Here is a 22,557-nt window from a genome sequence, read left to right as displayed (position 1 = left end):
GTAAATGAACGCTGCTCTAACAGCTGACAGGGGGATCTTGGGAAATATAGTAAGAGGAGCGTGGCTAGGCTTGTGGATGCATGAGGGAGCATGTCGGGGATAGAGAAGAAAAGGAATAAGAAGGTCCAAACATGAATTCCGAAATTCATGAAATTCAAGAACTAGCGGTAATAGTAAGGTCAACTGTAATAATGCAAAGCATGCAATTGTTTGATTACGCAACCAGTTTATGATTTATTTTTCTTTAAAAAAAAATATCCGGAGTGCTTTTTTAAGGGGTGTATGGTTTTATGTCATGTATCTGCTACAGTTTCTCTTTACAATCAATCGATTTGTTAATTTCCATGTGCTGACTTTTTCTACGAATGGTGTTTATCTCTTATAATAAAAATAATCCGCATGTGAAAACACACTTTAAGAGTGAGCACGATATTCTAAATTATATTCTATATAATTTGTTATCATGCTATTGCCTATAAGTCAAGCGAATAGTTTACATGGTGCAATAAGTCATCTACATTCACCTTGGGATATTATTATTATAACCACTATATTGTATAACAGTATAATAACCGGTATTATCTATAACTCACTAGAATTGTCTCTATATTGAATATTTTTTCAATAAAAGACATTTCACCAGTAATCAATTTTAATTCCCATTTTGATTTTCTAAGGAAACTTCTTTAATTATACAAGCGTTACAGTAATAGATATATCTTGTAACCTTTTCTTACAATTCCATCCACTTCGTGAGCCAGGTTTTATTTCTCAACACTGGCGACAATCACTGGCAACTGAGAGAGCTGGCATGGGACATATCAAGATGTGCTAGACAAAATTACATTTCTACTGTTCCGGGTCACTCCTCCTTTGGATTAAAGTTAAGATGACAAATAAATGCAGCTGAATGGAGTTAAGTGAACGGCTACGTGGCTCTGCAGGTTTTCAATCTTGTAGGCTCTTGTGTGACCTACAGGAGCAGGAGAAAATGAACCAATTCAGCACCACGTCACTGCATGTTGTAAGTAATTTATCCCTCTAAAGCAGACTATTACATCCTTAACCACTGGAAAACATGAGATTCCACATGAGATTGGAACATGTATTTCCAAAAGACTGTTTATACATTACACAAAAATACAGTTAATCACTTTTTGTGCTAAATTTCTTTTTATTAACATTTTAAAACAACCACCCAAAATACCGGCCCAATTTCAAATACGGTTGCACAGAAAGTATCTGTCAGTAATACCCCGGCATAGAACAGAAATATTTATAGAATTTCAAATTTTAAAACCAAATAATGGAATATTGGCGAAATAAGGGAAAGTTGAAAAAAAGTGTTAGGGAGGGAGGTAGATGGAAGTAAAGGAGGAGAAGTACATGGAAATGTCAAGGTTCACGAGAGGTCATCCGATATCCAAGATTGCATGACTGGTAAGGAACATAAGGAGACCTAGTAATACCATATTTTAATAAGGAATTATAACAATCTTTGTTGATTGGGATCAATTCCTCCATACACATTATGCGGTTGAGACATTCTACAAATTCTGTTCTGAAGGGGATCGAGCGTGATTATCAATATCTAGGGATTGTGGTTCTAGCGGGTGTTAAGAAATTACGGAGCAGCCCCTTCTTTGCCTTATGACTTTCTCCAGGTAGGAGGGCGAGCACAGCTTTTTCAGGTGTAGGTGTGAGTGGTGTTCCACCTACCTCATTATATAGAGAAAAGATCACCTTCCAGAAGGTTTGCAGAAGTGGACAATCACTTTTTAAGCATACAATAGCTACAAAGTAATTGCAGCTGACAAAAAAATATATAGCATAATTCCAATAGGTTTAATTCTTTTAATAAATATCTGTATAAAGTATATAAGTATTGTTTTTAAGTAGTCTGTAACCACCTAGTACAACAAATTTTACTATTATGTGCTATCATGGTGATTTCAACTTGTTTCTCCTGTCTTTTGTTTTGATTGTTTGTTTTTCGATGGCATGCTCATGATTGCTGAGAAGCCTGAATAGTCAAACAAAGAGAACATTTTGGCGAAATACTATTGATAACTTGAAAAATTTAGGCTGGGTTCACACAGAGTTTTTTGCAAGCGGAAATTCTGCCTCAAAATTCAGTTTGGAAGTTTGAGGCAGATTTTCCTCTCCCTGCACGCCGATTTTCGCGGCGTTTTTGTCTGCGTTTTTTGCCCATGGCCATTGAGCGCGGCGGGCATAAAACTCAGCGAAATACGCTTTCTCTGCCTCCCATTGATGTCAATGGGAGGTCAGAGGCGTAAACGCCCGAAGATAGGGCATGTCCCTTCTTTCTCCCGCACGACGGTTTTACAGCTCGCGGGTAAAAGACGCCTCTGCCTCCCATTGAAATCAATGGGAGGCATTTTCGGGTCGTTTTTGACGAGTTTTGTGGCGCGGTTTCCGCGTCGAAAAACTCGTCAAAAAACTCTGTGTGAACCCAGCCTAATTAGGTGGAAAGGTTTTATTAGGAGAAAAGGTTAGTGGATTCGACCTTAAATTATATTTATTAAAATAATCTATTTATATTATAATTTATATTTAATATATGTAAATTAATATTAGCATGATTTTAAGTGATTATAGTATGTACAGAGTCCAGAACGATCATAGCTATGTGCAATATGAAAATTCAAATAGTCTCTCTAACGTAATTTTCCCACAAAATTTCATCAGTGGGGGCCTTACTACTGGGACCTCAGCCAATCTTGAGGACGGGTGTGCATTTTACCCTGTTCCGCATGGAAACTTGGCAGCAAGGTCTATAGGCTCTCTATTGGAGATACAGAAACAGGCGAGGGTGCTGATTGGGTTGTTTCTGGAACTCCTATAGACTTTAATGCAAAATAGGGACATGACCAAATCAGCACGCTTGGCTGTTTACCTATCTTTCATATAGTTCAATAGAGATTTACCATTTACTGTTTTTTATTGGGGGCCTAGTTGTCAAAACCCAACTATAGGACATTTATAGCATAGCAACTTAATGATGTTTAGTGTGGGGGAAAACCCCTAAATGATGGCCATGGGAAGATATTGAGATCTTTTGACAATAAAAAATTCTCCATATCAAAGAAATATTTTCCAACATGTTGTAAAATCTATTTGCAATCTATGTATCCTAACTTGAGGATGGAAAGATCTCCGCAGTGATGGAAAAACATCTTACCATGTATAAACGTCTTTAGAGACATGTGTGCGGTTGATGTCTTCATGAAGCTTCATGAAGGGCTATGTTACATGTCCAAGTTCCTCAGTTTTTTGTGTTTCCTAAAAAATAGTGCGTGAAAAACATTTAAACTATTGTAAAACCCTCCCATTTTTTTTACGCTAAAACGTTTTGTATAATTTCTTATAACCTCTGATGTGGCCCAGCCCTTCTCTACGTGCCGTCAACAAGGCTTTGATTCCTATCCCACCATGTAGGAAATATAGCTAGCTATAAAGGGTTATTTAGGTGATGCAACAGAAAATGAACATACATGCTGATAATCCATCACCTATAGTAACAAGATAATGATGTCTAACTAATAAAACATTTGTTTCATCGGATGGAAATTTGGCAACATTTCGGCAAAATGTTTCTATGTTGTATCTAGTATTCTACCGTAGCAAGATCATCCAAATCCAAACAATGAACTAACAAAAAGTTACAGTGGATCGAAATTGGATAGATTTATGTGCTGGGTAAAAATTCACATCTATTTATATTCACAATTCACATTATCCAGTATGTGTATGTTCTATCCACATATTTATTTTTTTAAATATTCAAGACCAAGAGTCCTATCAAATATAAAATATAACTAAACTAGTAGTTGTGGGTTTGCTGGGCCCAGCGCTGAAGAAGCGAATGACACGTGATTGACATTTTCAAACAAATTATGAGGCCATGTTTATTTTATAACCGTTAACTAGAACACGTGCAGTATATGTAGGAGGAATTAATCAGGACATCATTCCTCTAACAGTGGGAGGATGTATCTGAATATTAATGTAATTATGCAGATTACAACTTCAAGTTCTGCTTGAAATGCAGTTTCTTGGGAGCTCTTAAGAATCAATTTTCACCTTGGGGTCAGTGACCAATCAAGTGACTACTCTGAGTTACAGGGTACTCAACCAGTTAATTCCATTCTTCTTCTCTTTCATGTGCCGCAGAGCACAATTTGCCGATTATCTTAATTGTTATGACCTTTTAACATTTAATTACTACAAATTTGTTTTGTTTTATTGTTTGTATAAAACAAGTGTCAATGACAGTTAATCATTCTGAACGTTATTTTGTATATTTCATAGATAAGTAACTATTTTATTAACAAGCAGATCAATACAGATCAATTGTTTTCGTTTAACAGAAATTTGGTTTATTCGAATATTTAGAATTATTTTCTCTGCAAAAGTTTATTACCTCTTTAACCATCTTTCTAAACAGTTGAGGGTCGCTTTCCCATTAACACTTACTATCGCAGTTTTCTAAAAACTTGAAATTGAAGCATGTTCCAATGCTTTCAGTATAATGTCAGCAAATCAGGACATATTGTACCATACAGATGCAGTGCGTCTTAGGCCTCATTTACACGAGCGTGTGCGTTTTGCGCGCGCAAAAAACGCTGCGTTTTGCGCGCGCAAAAGGCACTTGGCAGCTCCGTGTGTCATCCGTGTATGATGCGCGGCTGCGTGATTTTCGCGCAGCCGCCATCATATTGATGAGGCTAGTCGACGCCCGTCACTGTCCAAGGTGCTGAAAGAGTTAACTGATCGGCAGTAACTATTTCAGCACCCTCGACAGTGAATGCCGAACACAATATACACCAACCTGTGAATAAAAAAAGACTTTCATACTTACCAAGAACTTCCTGCTTCCCCCAGTCCGGGCTCCCGGCCGTTGCCTTGGTGACGCGTCCCTCCTTGTCATCCGGCCCCACCTCCCAGGATGACGCCGCAGTCCATGAGACCGCTGCAGCCTGTGATTGGCTGCAGCCTGTGCTTGGCCTGTGATTGGCTGCAGCCTGTGCTTGGCCTGTGATTGGCTGCAGCTGTCACTTTGACTGAACTGTCATCCCGGGAGGTCGGACCGGAGTTATCGGTAAGTCAGAACGTCTTTTTTTTTTTACAGGTTCATGGATTTTCGGAGCGGAAGTCACTGTCCATGGTGCTGAACCAGTTTAACGCTTTCAGCACCGTGGACAGTGACTGTCTCCTGACGTCGCGTACCCGAACATTTTTTACCGGTTTCGGTCAAAACGAGTTTGGCCGAACCCGGTGAAGTTCGGGGCGCTCATCTCGAATTTGACACTCCGTTTGGATGTTTGTAAACAGAAAAGCACGTGGTGCTTTTCTGTTTACATTCAGGAGTTTGACAGCTCTTGCGCGAATCACGCAGTTCGCACGGAAGTGCTTCCGTGCGGCATGCGTGGTTTTCACGCACCCATTGACTTCAATGGGTGCGTGAGTGCGCGAAAAACGCACGATTATAGAACATGTCGTGAGTTTTTTTCTGCGCACACGCAATGAGCGCAATTCACGCATCGTCTAAACAGCCCCATTGACTAATATAGGTGCGTACGACATGCGTGCAAAGCACGCGCGTCGCACGCGCGTATAATACGTTCGTGTAAATGAGGCCTTATACAGATGAACTTACAGAACAAGCTAAGCAGTGTTGAAGGTGTCACGATGGTTCGGAAGCAATAAGACTTACTTGCATTATAAAAAAAACTCTGAGGTTCCTGTAATCCTGGAATGAAATGACATTGATATTCTTTTTAAAAAGGTAGAGAAAACAAAAATCCTTCACCTCCTGTTTCTTTCTGTCTATTGCTAGAATGTAAGAAAATTTAAAGTATGCCTTATCTCCCCTGTAGACACTGCAGGAGGAAGGTTTCTGCTGCCGCAAACTGCCTCCAGGTCACAAAGAAAGTGGACAAAGAAACACTGTTTTTCATATACGGTGAATCCTCTTTAAAAGACCCAATTCACCAAACATATGATTGCACCAGATCTTCTGCTTCTAATTTTTAATTTATAAATATCAAGATTTAAATGTTATAATAATTTTTTTGCATTGCTAGTTTTCTATTATATTAATTTTTTATTAGGTTTATTTACATATAGAAACACAAAAAGGCATACTTAGTAAATATTTACTGCGTATTACATATACTAATGGGGTTTATCCTCTCTGATAAAGCATTGAAGTAAATATTGCCCATGGAAAGGCAGTTTTAGAGTTTTTAGCCAGACTTCCACCCATTTTTTTATATTTATACTTTATTCTATTTCTTTCTTTTTTTTTTTATCACATTTTTTTTATCACATTTATTTTTATTTCTTTTCTTCTTTTTGTCAGTGTGCTGATATCGAAATATCACATTTATGTGAATGCATTTGTATATGTATTCAACCGGCTGTTTCTACTTAATCAATAAAATTAATTTTCTTGTCAAAATGCCAAAGAAAGAAATAGCAGTATCAGTACATATATTTTACTGCTGGAGAAACACCCTCTTCCCTGCTTCTTTCATATCATTGTATGTTACATAGCAAATACACCTTCACAGATGACCTTTTATTTTTCATTTACCACAATAATAACTTCTTATTCCGTTTAAATTACTCTAACATTCACCCATAGCTTATCTCAAAACGTTCTGTACTGAAACCCCAACCCTGAGCATCAAGGCTGCTCTCAAAGTAATCCAGAAATTACATTTGTGTGGCTTTAATATCCAGAAGATGACCGCATCAAGGTTTGATTGTAATTTATTGTCTCACTCTATTAGGTTGATTTTATGACATCTAACACGAGCAGTGGCCATTTGTAAAGCCTTCTAGTCTCCTTAGCTTCCAGTGAAGGCCATGGGATACCTGCATGCTTTTATGATTGACCTTGTAAGCGGAGTTCAGTTTAGGAATTGATGGTGACTTCTGTCATCGACGACCTATTTACAAGATTCACTGTCATTCGGTGCTAAGAAATTGTTCCCAACTCCGAAGACAATTTGAGCTGCTGACAGGGCAATCCTATAAAAATATTGCCTGTCCGCAGAGGTGTCCTACCCAATTATCTGAAGTAGAAATTAATACTTTTAAAAGCTGCTGCTTTTGAAAGGTTATTGCAATGTATTCTATTGGTTTTCCTTTATGCATTATGATGTATTAGTTTATTAGGCCGCTATTTTCCATGTCAGCAGTTCAGTAAGGCACAGCATAATGTTGAATCACCGAGGAAAATGGAAAATAGATTATTTCACAATGGAGTTGCTATATCCCTCTTGGGATTGGGGGCTTTATTTTCTATAACTTGTAATTGTAGAATTCTTATACTAGGTCACTTGGCAATAGTCACTGATAGATACTTTTTACTTTAGTTAAAATATTAGGAAACCATTTTATTTGCCTGTTTGTAAGGGTAAATGGATTTGTAGACTTGCATATAGTACAAAATAATTTATCTACCCAATATGTCAAATGATGTAGCCAGAAACTAAGTTTTGAGGGCTTTTAAGGTATTTATAATTTTTTCTTATTGTATTAGCATTATTTTTTTTTTTATAATCAATAGTAAATTGCAAATGTATCTTAATTCTGATCATATGGCTGAGTCAAATTATATTCACGACTGGCAAATGACGGACCCCGGGACACTCTCACAAAGGCCCCTGGCTCCTTTATTTTATGTGTTTATTTTACACAATATAAGCAGCTCCATGTGGCCACTCTGATACTTGTAAATTATAGCAGCCAGCCGATGCTACAATGTAGTGATTTTATGATATCTCATTCACACAATACAAAGGATAGCCCATCAAGGCTTTAGTCCCAGAAACACATCTAGTGCTCATGTAAGTAAGTAGTGGCTAAAGCAAATGAAAAGAAAAACTGGTAAAATACAGAATTAGGCTTCATTCACACGGCCATACCCATAACTACGGCCCGCGATTACAAAGTATGGGAGCACGGCCTGTAAAAAAGTAGGACATAATTCCCGGCATGGTTCTAGGGCCACGGACACCTATCTGTAGTGATACGGAAAGGTGTCCGCGGCCAAAGGAACCAGGTGGGTCCGTAATTGCGGACTGTATTACAGTCTGCAGTTACGGAGATTTTTTACGGTCGTGTGCATGTAGCCTTAGAAGTTGTTTTTTAACTCCTACATATTAGCTGAGAAATATCTTATTGCCTAGGGCTGGACTGTAGACCAGTGATAGTCATATTCTGCAGCTTGAATAGAGAGTAGTAAAAAGACTGATGTTCTTTATCTGGTCTTCTTTTGGCCATGCTCTCCAGGTTGCATAATAGCATTTTTTCTGTCTTCGAGAGCCAGTATTGGTTACATTCTAAGACAATGCAAGATGCAGTACTATGACGATTGAATAAATTAGGGGATGTAGATTCCCAATAAATTACATCGGTTGAGCTCCCTGGCTTGGGGTTCCCATATTGGAGGGCAGTACCCAGTGAAATTGCCAGATCCCTTTTGGTAGGAATATTTCCGTAACTCTGAATTGTTGATCATGACAAGGTATTCATTTAATTGGCTTGAGTCACAAGTCAGCTATTGATATTTATTAAAATCAATTTCACACTTGGCTCTAATCTTGGAATAATTGAGTGCACCAATGGGGACCCAAGTTTTAAGTCTCTTACTCCCTTTTCATTCATTTCAAATTATCCTCTCTCTTTGCTTATGCAAGATGTTTAGAGGCATCAAACCTCTGATGGTGTGCAAATGATGATGAATGACAGGATATTGTTCCAGGTTGACTATCCATCTTAAAAGCCAGAACAAATATGCTTCAGCCAATCGGCCCAAGAAAGTCACTCCAGACAAAGAGGCATTTTATCCCATATGCCATGGTTAACACATATATGGATAAGTTTACATATTCAAAAATTTACCGTACACTTCTTGCCAAGTGGGCAAAACATTTGATCGTAGCCCTCTCGACAGTAACTGTGTCAATAAACAAGAACGTTTTGCTACTGGATTTCTTCTGCAGTGCCGCCAAATGGGTAAAGGAGATGCTTACATACAGATGGATCTATGGCCCTTAGTTATATATTAGTAAAATCTGCACAATCACTTCTTCTTTCACATATTAAATGTTTTTTTTTTATTGTTCTAACTCCTATGTCTTACTGCTGGGAGTGGATCAGAGGCTCTTGAGGGAACTGGGAGATGGAGACCAATAGTTAGTGAAGGTCCCTGGGAAATTGCTCTCTTTAACCAAGCCATGTGGCACAGTGGTGGGGGGTCTGGGAGCTGGGAGTTATCTCCCCAACTATATATGCAGTACATTCATCCCAACATGTATGACATAGTGTGTGGAAGTGGTACAATATGGCAGTATCTTTTGAATAATTCTATGCGTTCTTTCTTTGCCCTAAATATAATGTATAACATTTTCATTAAACTTAAAAGCAAAAAAACAGACACATTTTTTTCTGTATAAAGGTGCGGAATTAACAGAGTTTTAAATAGCTTTAAGTAATTACATTATATTCTCAACAAGTAGAATGCACCCAGACATTACACTCATTCAATTTGATTATTTTAGAAAACAAGCAGAGCGTGGAAATCCGATTACATTTTTTGTGCCAGTTTCTACTGGATAGCTGACAGATTTTCTGGCTACAGTGTTTGCATAGACTGATAGATACATATCACACGCTGCAGATTGATGGATGGGTTTCTTCTTCACTAGGAGCGCATACAGCTCATTTAGCAGTATTAGTCAGAGGATGATGTTTTTCAGCATTATTTAGTGAAATGTGACACTGACTGGTCTGTACATTCAGTGTGCTGAGGAATGAAGTCATGACCTACTCGTGGAACACTGGAAAGAGATTCTAAAACGAATACAAATATGAACAGCCCATTGCCCATAGCTGTAAACGAAGGGATTTGAATGGGATTTTCGAGTTTTATGTATGTTCTGCAACTTTCTAAGATACTTTGGGGCAGTACTACTTGAAAAACGCCAGAATTCTGGCTCAAATTGAGGCGTTCATGCTGTGCGCCACATTTATTAACTGTTTTATACACTTTTTCGACACACTCGACAAGACGTCCACTAACTTAGCGAGAAATGCGCATGGTTAAAATGTGATGCTGTGCGTCAAAAATTATCCCGAATTTTGCTGCAAAAAACTTGCGTAAACTAAGCCGTTTAATAGGTGGTATAAGGACGAGAAAAGTGTCCACCATGTCTAGCAAAATGTGCTGACTGCCTTGTCTAAGTTTACAATGTCTAAAACTTAGAACGTATTAGTAAATCTGCCTCTATGATATTCAATTTAAATCCAAAGGCTGGAAAACTGTACAGGCCTAGTCCTGCTTAGAGCTAAGAGAAATTTGTATCTGATACATTTTACCCACCCTTATACACTATAAGGTTGGATTCACACACAGCAGATTTTGTTGCAGAAATTTCTGCTTACTGTCCCATTCATCTGAAGGATCCAAGTTGGTAAAAAATAGGACAGCACACAACTAAATAAATGCAATAACTTCTGCAGATTTTATTTATATAAACAAGTGTAGGAAAATTGCAGAATTCTCTGTGCTTGCTGTCAAACCAACATCATTCAGATAAATGGAATTGATTTTCCGTTGCAGTAATTTCTGCAACTAAATCTGCAGCATGTGAATCCACCCTTACTATCTAACAGGACAAGAGATACTGCTAATGTATTTGATTCACAGAGAATTGCTCCTAACTGAGTTCAACACTGACAGAATTGGACTGTGTAGGGGCACTATTGGCAAGGAGAATGATAATGCACAGTTGTCAATTTTGTATACATTTCCAGGATGAATAACAGAGGAATGGCACAAAACAGTTTTAAGAAAAGATGCTCCGGTATTGTTATCCCATAGGAAATAACTAGTCATATTTAACCCTTTCTAGCGACTAACGTAAATTTTAAATGAAAAAAACAATGCCGGAATAGCTGTTTTGTTTTTTTTCTAAGGCCGCCTCAAAAAATGTTAATAAAAGTTATAAGTACACAAAAATGGTGCCATTGAAAAACGCAACTCGTCCTGCAAACAACAAGCCGTTATACGGCTATGATGACGGAAAAATAAAATAGTTACGGCTCTTGGAATGTGAGAATAAAAAAACTAAAAAGAATGCTTAATCATTAAGACCAAAATAGGCGTGGTCATTGAGGGGTTAAAGTACTGTAATCCACTAGTGGATCGGGTTCAGTATAACTTGTTAAAGGCAATCTGTCAGCAGTTGTAAGCACTCAAAACTGCTGACAGCCCTGTTGTATCGGTCATTCAAGTTGCTCTCCTCACTAAACGCTGCAGCTCCTCCCCTCTGCTCTGAGCGACCGCTCTAGCCTCCAATCCGGAGACCGCTAAAGCCTTCCCTCAGATCAGGGAGGAGGGCGGTCAGCGTTTAGTGAGGAGAGCCCAGAACACATGAACTTCCAGGGGTCGCCTCCATGACACTTGCGATCACAGTTGTAACTTGCATGACCGACACAATGGTTATCATTACACTGCCCTCCCCTCCTTTATAAAGCTTGTCAGCAGATTTGAGTGATCCGATTTTTAACATATACGCATAGTTGAGTAATTAAAAGACAATCTCAATGTATCTTGCATTATTAATGAATGCATTTATTTATTTCAGAATTATTGTTTTATACATGTTTTTGAATTCTCTTGTCTTGCCTCATTCACTTGACAGACATGTAGAACTAGGCTTATAGCCTGGACTCCTTTCAGGAAACAAAAATGTGGCTTGATGAGAAATTACAGTCAACACATATGTCACGGAGCCCGTGAAATTTAACTGTCAGGGCCTTCAGGGGGGCGGTGTGAACCCACCTTGTCACCAAGTGATTTAACTTGGGGCTATTTCGGGGAGAGGAGTCTAAGGGATCCCCTGGTCTTCACCCTTTAACCCTGTAGGGAAACCCCAGGTCGCTACCTCCAGAGTAGTCTTCCTTGATGACGACTGATGTAACAGGTGCAGAGTGGTCTGGTGAGCAAGAGGTCAGGGCAGACTGCAGAGGTTCATCACGGTAAATGTAGGAAATGGTCAAAGACAGGCAAAGGTCGGTACACAGGAATCAGAAATAAGACAGTAAGGATGAACTAGACACACTCTGGAACCAAATGGTTCTGGAACTGAGACCAGAGTAGGAAGGGCATTAATTCCCAGGGTCAATTCTGAAATTCTAATTTTGGTGTGCGCTGGCCCTTTAAGAAAGCCAAAACCAGAATTGGATCCAGGAGAGTAGACACTTTAAAGCTTTCCTTTATATATTTCTTCTGTTAGGCTGAGTTCACACAGGACGGATATGCTGCGTAAAAGCACGCAGCGTATCCGTCCTGTGTGCCGCATGGAATTCCAGGCGAAAAACTGCACCAAACTAACGTCCCATCCCAGGAGACCGCTGCAGCCTCCCGGGATGACGTTTCATCCCATGTGACCGCCAATACAGCCTGTGATTGGCTGCAGCGGTAACATGGAATAAATCGTCATCCCAGGAGGCCGCGCTGGAGGAAGGGAGAAACACAACCTCTGGGTAAGTATTGGGCTTTTTTTTTCTGAGTTACATTTTTTGCAGCGGGATTGCTTCGAACCCGCCGCAAAAAAACGCAAAAACTGCTATTTGTTGCGGGATTTAGCTCCTCATTCAATTCAATGGGGAATTCCCGCAACAAATAAGCAGCATTTACGCAAATACAATTGACATGCTGCGGACTAAATTTCCGCAGCGCAGGCCAATTTCTGAGCGTTTTTTCCGCTTAGTTTTTATCCAGCGTGTGGATGAGATGTGTTCAATCTCATCCACTTTGCTGCTACTGTATTCAGCAAATCCGCAGCGTGTAGACAAGCCCTTTAGGTTTCGTTTCTGGTTTTCATTCATACGTTGCGATTGAGCTGTGGTTAGAACCATATACAAAAAACGCATCCAAAAACAGAATGCGTTTTTACATTGGTCCATTTTTCCATGAAGTTGCGGTGTTTACTGCAACTGCATCGAAAAATGCATCAAATCGCACTAAAAATGCATGCGATTTTCAGATGTTTTTTGTTTTATGCGATTCTAACCGCAGCTCAATCACAACATATAGAGATGAATAGAGAGTGTATGCGCATGCGCGGCCTCCTTTCCCTTTTATGAATATTATAACATCACAACGTATAACATATATGTTCACAAAGTGAATAAGATGCCAACCATTCTAAAGTTCCTTTCTTTTTTGTGGAAATATACCCATTAATAAAATCAATAAGTAATCTCTGTTAATGTATTAGGCTATTGGTTACTTGGAAATAAATTTAAGAAAATAATGTAAATAGCGCCACCAAGTGTCAAATATTTGAAACAGATTCAAACATACAGTTAGGTCCAGAATTATTTGGACAGTGACACAATCTTCATGATTTGGGCTGCATGCCACCACATTGGATTTCAAATGAAACAACTGAGATGCAATTGAAGTGTAGACTTTCAGGTTTAATTCAAGAGGTTGAACGAAAATATCCTGTGAAACGTTTAGGAATTGCAACCATTTTCCTACACAGCCTCCTCATTCCAGGGGCTCAAAAGTAATTGGACAATTAACATTACCATAAATAACATGTTTTTTTTAATACTTTGTAGTGAATCCTTGGACATGGACATCACCAAACGCTGGGTTTCCTCCTTTGTGATGCTTTGCCAGGTCATTACTGCGGCTCTCTTCCGTTGTTGCTTGTTTGTGGGTCTTTCTGCCTTAAAGTGTGGCTAAATGTTTGACAGACTTTTGATATGTCATAGTGACATGTCAGAAGTTTGTCTTGGTGGGGGTCCGAGCACTGAGACCCCCACTAATCGCTAGAATGAAGCAGCTGAAGAGCTTGTGTGAGCGCTCAGCCGCTTTATGTCTGTTCGGCTTTTTCCATAAAGCCGATGCATCGGAGTACGGGCTTATAGACTTTCTACTGAGTCCGTACACGATACATTTATTTCTGGAAAAAGCCGAACAGACACAAAGCGGCTAAATGCTTACACGAGCGCTTCAGCTGCTTCCTTCTAGCGAATGGTGGGGGTCTCAGTGCTCGGACCCCCGCCAATCCAAACTTCTGACATGTCTCTATGACATGTCAGAAGTTTGTAAAACGTTTAGCTACACTTTAAGTTTTATCTTAAGCAAGTGAAATGCAGCTCAATCGGGTTGAGATCTGGTGATTGACTTGGGCATTGCAGAATATTCCACTTCTTAGCCTTAAAAAAACTCCTGGGCTGCTTTCGCAGTATGTTTTGGGTCATTGTCCATCTGTATTGTGAAGCGACGTACAATAAACCTTGCTGCATTCGGTTGAATCTGAGCAGAAAGTATATCCCTGGACACTTCAGAATTCATCCAGCTGCTTCAGTCTTCAGTCACATCATCAATAAACACTAGTGAACAAGTGCCTTTGGCAGCCATGCATGCCCATGCCATCACACTGCCACCACCATGTTTTACAGAGGATGTGGTGTGCTTTGGATCATGAGCCACTCCAAGCCTTCTCCATACTTTCTTCCTCCCATCATTCTGGTACAGGTTGATCTTAGTTTCATCTGTCCATAGAATGCTGTTCCAGAACTGGGCGGCTTCTTTACATGTTGTTTTGCAAAATCTAATCTGGCCTTTCTATTTTTGAGGCTGATTAATGGTTTGCACCTTGTGGTGAACCCTCTGTATTTGCTGTCATGAAGTCTTCTCTTTATGGTAGACTTAGATACTGATACACCTACTTCCAGGAGAGTGTTCTTCATGTGGGTAGATGTTGTGAAGGGGATTTTCTTCACGGTGGAAAGGATTCTGCGATCATCCACCACTGTTGTCTTCCGTGGACGTCCAGGCCTTTTGGAGTTCACGAGATCACCAGTGCGCTTTTTTTTTTTCAAGAATGTATCAAACTCTTGATTTGGCCACTCCTAACATTTGGGCTATCTCTCTGATGGGTTTCTTTATTTTTTTTCAGCCTAACGATGGTCTGCTTCACTTGCATTGAAAGCTCCTTTGACCTCATGTTGTGGGTTCACAACAACAGCTTCCAAATACAAATGCGACATCTGGAATAAACTCCAGACCTTTTACCTGCTTAATTGATAATGGATTTATGAGGGAATAGCCCATGAAACTCATTAAATAGCTTTTGAGATAATTGTCCAATTACTTTTGGTCCCTTGAAAAAGAGGCAGCTACATATTAAAGAGCTGTAATTCCTAAACCCTTCCTCAAATTAGCATGTGAATACCCTCAAATTAACGCTCAGAGTCTGAATTTTAAGCCCATATTTATTATATAACTGTATATGCAATATGTTTTGGTAAACAGCTAAAATGACAAAACTTAAATCACTGTCCAAATAATTATGTAACTAACGGTATAATATTCTCGACCAGCTAGAATAGGTAAAATGTGTATAGTCTATTCTTGCAATAGTGTGATATATACAGGGCCGACTTAGGGGTGTGCAATATATGCGAGTGCATAGGCGCTGCATCCTCCCAGCATGTAGGGAGCCACTGGGTCCTGCCTCTACTCCGTCCTCTTCTGTTAGTTACACACACGGAGTAAATAAGAGCCGAGGAGCAAGAGTAGAGGAGGAGGCTCCGGCCCACAGCCCGTACTGCAAGAAGCCTGTGATCCTGTCAGCAAGGAGAGATGGTAAGTTTCAATGTGTGTCTGTGTGTGTATATGTGTGTATACGGTATGTGTCTCTGTGTTTGTATGTGTATATGTTACAGTGTGTGTGTGCGTGGTTGTGTGTGTGTGTGTGTGTGTGTGTGTGTGTATAATCTGCTGCCCCTATATACTCTGCTGCCCCTATATACACTGCTGCCCCTATATACCCTGCTTCCTCCTATATATCCTGCTTCCCTTTATATACCCTGCTGCCCCCTATATACCCTTCTGCCCCCTATATACCCTGCTGGTCCTTATGTACCCTGCTGCGCCCTATATACCTTGCTGCCCCTATATACCCTGTTGCCCCTTATATACTCTGCTGCCCCTTATATACTCTGCTGCCCTTGTGTAGGGCGGCAATAGAGAGTCCCGCACAGGGCGCCATCCAACCTAAGGCCGGCCCTGGCTATATAATCTACAAAGAGCAATTATTTTCTTTGGATTTCATGTATTTTTATACCAGCATGGACTAGTTTAAAATATCCCAGACATAACACAAAGACATTACACATTTAGAGTTGAAATCAAGTTAACCGAGCAGCAAAACAAATAACTGCCTGGATAACAGAGTTAGTGCATGGCACAGGAAGTACTTATTAAAGGCTCTGCAACATAGTGCAGCAATACATAATTCAAGGCACAACTCTAATCTTGTTTGTTCTCTATCTAATTGGTTTTGCAGCCTTGTTTTGACATTTACTCTAAGCAAAGAAAAAATGCTTTGGAAAATAAGAGTAACATGCTATATACAAACAAGAGTTTTACAATCAGCTCCTGGGTGTTGGAATGAATTTGTGCCTATAGATAGATGATTCATGAGGAATATATATATATATATATATATATATATATATACACACAGCACACAAACAAATGGCAACAGCACACTGCAAACACTAATGCCACCTAAACACTATATATAAATAAATATGCATTACTTCTGAACCTACTTACAATAGCGAACATTTTGATCAACTTGTGTGAGCCCACCTGCCACGACAAGGGTACGTGTGTGTGTGTATATATATATATATATAACAGCAGAAAGCAGCCGCACTCACTCGATATAGATGTATAGGTGCCAGGCAAGTTGTCCCAATCCAAGGACAGAGCGATATACAAAAATAGAAATCTTGCAGCACTCCAAGTGTGAAAAAAATAGTGGTTTTATTCAGCCAACAAACAGCGACATTTCTGTCCAACAATAGGACCGTTATCAAGCATAGTGACACACTAAGTGATAACAGTTTATATAGAGCAAAAATGCATTTGCACAATTAATCTCATTAAAATACAAATAAAGTGCATAGTGCAAGAAGTACATTGTTTATACGGTATCAAATACAATAAAAAAATTGATACATAAAGTGCAAGTGCATATACATATATGACAAACAACAATACAACATAGCAAAAGTACCAAATTACATGATTATAGCATAATCATATATGTGCCAGTTGTGTCAGAACTAATCATGATAGTTCCACTTACCAATCAGAGCTTCAGGACCTTCTTGCTGAAAATCACCATCAGGTTGTATGTGTCACGATAATCATTCCACACCACGTTGTATTCGAAGTGTGAGTGAATTGCCGACATCCGGTTTAAGAGACCGGAAGTCCTACGTTGCTATGCAACAAGACGCTCCAAGACCGTAATGACGACAACGTACGCTCCGCCCCATAAACGTCACCCGCAGAGCGTCCCCCGTTGTCAGGCAACCACAGACCAATAGACCCTGTCTCCTTGGAGAGGTAAGGGTTATAGCACAATTGTTTATGGTATAGAGCAGGGGTCAGGAACCTTTTTGGCTAAGAGAGCCGTAAACGCCACATATTTTGAAATATAATTCCGCGAGAGCCGTACAATATGTTTAAAGGGCCATTGACAGATCAATCGCTCCAATGTTCACTTAGTACAGCAAGGAATGCTCCTCCCTCCTGTATAAAGCCACAACTGGACTGAAACAATGGTAATTAGCAGTAAAAAAATTAAATAAATAACTTACATTGTGAGCTTGCGATGCATGACATCAGTCCAGCAGTCTGGCTTCTTCTTTTTCCTGCGCATGACTGGTGCGTGCTTGCAGACGGCGCGGCTATGCAGGGAGTTATGGGAAATGTAGTCCATGCTCCCTGCCGCTCACCACTGCCGCCAATGCTTATCAGGCCATCAAAGAACTACCAATATCAGCGTGCACCGCGGCCTGATGGAGCGCGGTGCACGGGCTGATGGAGCGCGGTGCATGCATCCTTCCCATAGACAGGTAGGAGCCCTGTCTGCGAGCCAGATACGGCCATCAAAAGAGCCATATCTGGCTCGCGAGCCATAGGTTCCCGACCCCTGGTATAGAGTATAGTACCAACCAAAAAAAGATCAAAACATAAGCTAGAATATGCTCCTAGGGATAATCAGTGTAGATATAATGGTTCACATAGAAATGTCTAACGAATCGTGTATGTGGACAGATTAGAGGCACCAAAGGTCCACACGCGGGTATACAAGATCCCTGGCCACACTTCCGTGGTCAAAGGATTCCAGCCCCCAGGATCTACAGGATAAAACCAATTACATTTTCATGCATATAGGTAATCCAAAAGTTCACAAACATGTAACGGACCTGCGTATATCGATGCAGTGGCTATTCCAAAATTCCGATATTTATATTAATTAAAATGTGTGTACCTGAATAACCGACCCAATATCTCACAACTGGTTATTCACAATGGAGATAAGAAATAATCAATATATATGAAAAAATACCTTTATTATATAGGTTGGGACTAAACAAACCAAAAACAATGAATTTTACAGTTTCATTCGAAAAGATGATGATGTCATTATTGGTGTACATGATGAAAGAATGGTCCTGAAGTTCTGCTGGGATCTACGATACAAAACAGATATATTATTATCAAATAAATTCTTAATAAAAAGTAATATAATTAAAACATGTGTCACAAAAAATTACCAATGAGGACCTATATACGAGAATCCGTGGGGAAGAAAGGGGGACAAAGTGTCACATCGTGATCCTATCCACATTGAAATCTACATTGAGCCCATTAGGTCTCAATGTATTTAATGAGAATATCCATCTCAATTCTCTCTTATGCAATGCCATGTGTCTATCACCACCATTATGTAATGGTGGAATATGATCCAGGATCATGAATTTTAGATCCCTCTCGGTGTGTCCTTTCTCATAAAAGTGTTTTGCAACAGACAAATCCAATTTTTTCTTCCTAATTTATAATCTATGATTGTTTAGACGAGTTTTGAAAGTACAGGTAGTTTCTCCTACATATACTAATTGACAAGGGCACCATAGTGCATAGACGACCAAATCAGAATCACAAGTAAATGTGTGTCTGATATTGAATGTTTGCCCAGTCTGAGGGTGTGTAAAAACACTACCCCTGCACATGTATGTACAGTTAACACAACTGTGGCATGGAAAATTACCCACTTTCCGTGATTTTAATAAAGATTGCGAGGCATGTTTACAACTTTCTTTTACTTTAGTCCTAACCAGTCTGTCCCGAAAATGTTGTGTTCGTCTGTATGACATCAATGGTCTGTTGTTTAATTCATCAATGTGTTCATAGCTATCTTTGATAATCGACCAATGTTTATTCATTATCCTAGATACGTCCCCACTTAATTCGTTGTATGTGGAGATGAATGGGATACGTTTAGGTCTAGTTTGTTTTGAGCTTTTAAGGAGTCTTTCCCTCGGTATGTCACAGATCTTATTTCTATGTGTTGATATTAATGATTTGGGAAATCCTCTCTCCAAAAAATTGGATGTCATGATGTCCAATGATTTAGTCAGATCATCTTGATCATCAGTAATCCGTTTACCCTGATCATCTGGCTGTAGGGTAATGATCTAATCATATTTTTAGGATGGCAGCTCTCATATCTCAATATCGTATTGCGATCAGTATCTTTCGTGTGTAATTTAGTTTTCAGAGTATTATTGCTAATCATCACTGTTACATCTAAAAATTGAATAGATTCTGTGGAGTGTACCATGGTAAATTGAATATCCCTATCCAAAGAGTTGAGATATTGATGAAACTCTTTTAATGAGGTTTCTGTCAGTCCAGATGAGGAAGATGTCATCTATGTAACGCCACCGCTTCAGAACATGTTGGAAGTGGTGGAATACATAGATAGACATCTCCTCCATCGTGTCCATAAAAATGTTGGCATAGGTCGGTGCCATGTTGGACCCCATGGCCGTCCCCTTAAGCTGAATATAATAATTGTCGTTAAACAAAAAATCATTTGATGTCAAAATGAGTTCAACAAGTGACATAATAAATTCACAAGATGTAACACTATATTCGGAACCTAATAGTTTGCGTCTCACAGCATCCAGCCCTTTGTTGTGATTAATTAAAGTATAAAGTGATGTTACATCAAAATAAACCAAAAAGGATCCTTCTGACAGGGTGACCAACCTTAGTTTTTGTAAAAAATCTGTGGTGTCCCTCACGTAAGATTTAGTATTGATCGCAAAGTCCCTTAGAACTTTATCAACGAAGATGGAGATATTATTCAACAGTGACCCTCTGCCAGATACTATAGGGCGACCTGGTGGATTTAACAAATTTTTGTGTATCTTCGGTAACAGATATAAACAAGGGGTGATTGGATGTTCAATTACTAGAAATTTTTGTAGAGGTTGATCTATAATACCATCTTCTACCGCTTGAGTAATCAATAATCTGATTTTCCTTTCAATATCATGTCTAGGGTCTCCTTTTAACAACCTATAATCATTGGTGTCAAGTAGTTGTCTATTACTTTCATTGATATACATGGCTGTATCCCTAACCACGATCGCGCCCCCTTTGTCTGCGGGTTTGATCATAAGATCGCGGTTATGGATCAGCTCATCAAGAGCTATAATTTCAGAAGAAGTCATGTTAGGATGTTTAAAATATTCGTTATGTGTCTGAGTTCTCAATGTGTTTAAGTCCTTTTGGACAAATACCCTAAATGTCTCTATGGCATGTGACATAATAGGGGGTTGGAACGAACTTCTGTTAGAAAGTCCCAATCTACCGAGAGATAATTTTGGGGGGGGGGGGTGTCATGCTCCACCACATCTTTAGACTGTAAATTAAACCAGACATTCAATTTAATTGCGCTAATAAACCTATACAGATCTAACTCCAATTGAAACCAATCAGTATGCTGATTCGGGCAGAAAGAGAGACCTTTAGATAGAGTCTGTAATTGTATATTGGACAGATTCTATGTAGAAATACTTACCACTGTTTGGATGGTGTTTTCTTGTGGCTGTTGTTCGGTAACCGTTGTCCTCTGTGATGTAACTGCTTCTGGAAGCGGGTTCTTCCTCCCTCTGTTTCTCCTACGTCCTGCTCGTCTAGTGTTTTTCCTTTTGTAGTGTCTGGTATATTAAATTCTAAAAAATCTTCCTGTTCACTTCTTTGTAAATTCATCCGGATTGGTCCCTGTGTACGTGTATCTCTGTTGAAATTTTCATTGCGTGGTTTCTTGTCACATCTAGAAGATGTATTAATGTGGTCAAAAGAGATATCCCATGTATAGACGCGTCCCGTCTGGTAATCCGATTGATCACGATGCCACTTCCTCTATTTTGTTTCTTCAATGTTGGTTCTCACTTTACTCAAGGTTGTGTGTAATTTTTCCATGTGTGAATTGAAGTCATCCGTAGATATAAGGGTCTTCAAAGTACATTCCAAATTAGTGATCTTGATCTTTAGTGCAACTAGATCTCTTTGTAAAAAAATCGATATTGAGTAGTATAGTATCCAACGCGTATTTACTTGCCAATTGCTCATATTTATTACGGAACTCCTCATGTTGCATATGCATCGTAGGTTTAATTTGGGATCTCATGCCACGAGGGACCATATTGTTCCTATAATATTGGCCAAGTGTAAGTAAGTGAAGCTCCTCATCGGAAAAAATAACATTGTTGGCTGCAGACATACCAACAGGTAATTCAACCTGTTCCATGCGGAAAAATGGTTAAAAATATTCAGCGTGGTGTCAGCTAGTCGGATCCAAATATAAAACAGCAGAAAGCAGCAGCACTCACTCGATATAGATGTATAGGTGCCAGGCAAGTTGTCCCAATACAAAGACAGAGCGATATACAAAAATAGAAATCTTGCAGCACTCCAAGTGTGAAAAAATAGTGGTTTTATTCAGCCAACAAATATCAATGTTTCTGTCCAACAATAGGACCTTTATCAAGCATAGTGACACACTAAGTGATAACAGTTTATATAGAGCAAAAAGGCATTTGCATAATTAATCTCATTAAAATACAAATAAAGTGCATAGTGCAAGAAATACATTGTTTATATGGTATCAAATACAATAAAAAAATTGATACATAAAGTGCAAGTGCATATACATATATGACAAACAACAATACAACATAGCAAAAGTACAAAATTACATGATTATAGCATAATCATATATGTGCCAGTTGTGTCAGAACTAATCATGATAGTTCCATGATAGTTCCACTCACCAATCAGAGCTTCAGGACCTTCTTGCTGAAAATCACCATCAGGTTGTATGTGTCACGATAATCATTCCACACCTCGCTGTATTCGAAGTGTGAGTGAATTGCCGACATCCGGTTTAAGAGACCGGAAGTCCTACGTTGCTATGCAACAAGACGCTCCAAGAGCGTAATGACGACAACGTACGCTCCGCCCCGTAAACTTTACTCGCAGAGCGTCCCCCGTTGTCAGGCAACCACAGACCAATAGAAACAAAAATGATGTGTAGAAAAGGCAGATCCAGCACTCGA

At 39.3% G+C, this 22,557-nt stretch overlaps 1 protein-coding gene across 1 annotated transcript in view; it reads left to right on the top strand.

Moving 5' to 3' along the window:
- HS3ST5 (heparan sulfate-glucosamine 3-sulfotransferase 5) overlaps positions 1-22,557 on the top strand; it is a 331,841-nt gene that overhangs the window by 209,565 nt on the left and 99,719 nt on the right. The window lies entirely within an intron of this gene.

This window comes from Rhinoderma darwinii, chromosome 4 (assembly GCF_050947455.1).
Source record: "Rhinoderma darwinii isolate aRhiDar2 chromosome 4, aRhiDar2.hap1, whole genome shotgun sequence".
In the NCBI taxonomy this organism is placed as follows: domain Eukaryota; kingdom Metazoa; phylum Chordata; class Amphibia; order Anura; family Rhinodermatidae; genus Rhinoderma; species Rhinoderma darwinii.
This window is presented reverse-complemented; position numbering and strand designations above follow the sequence as displayed.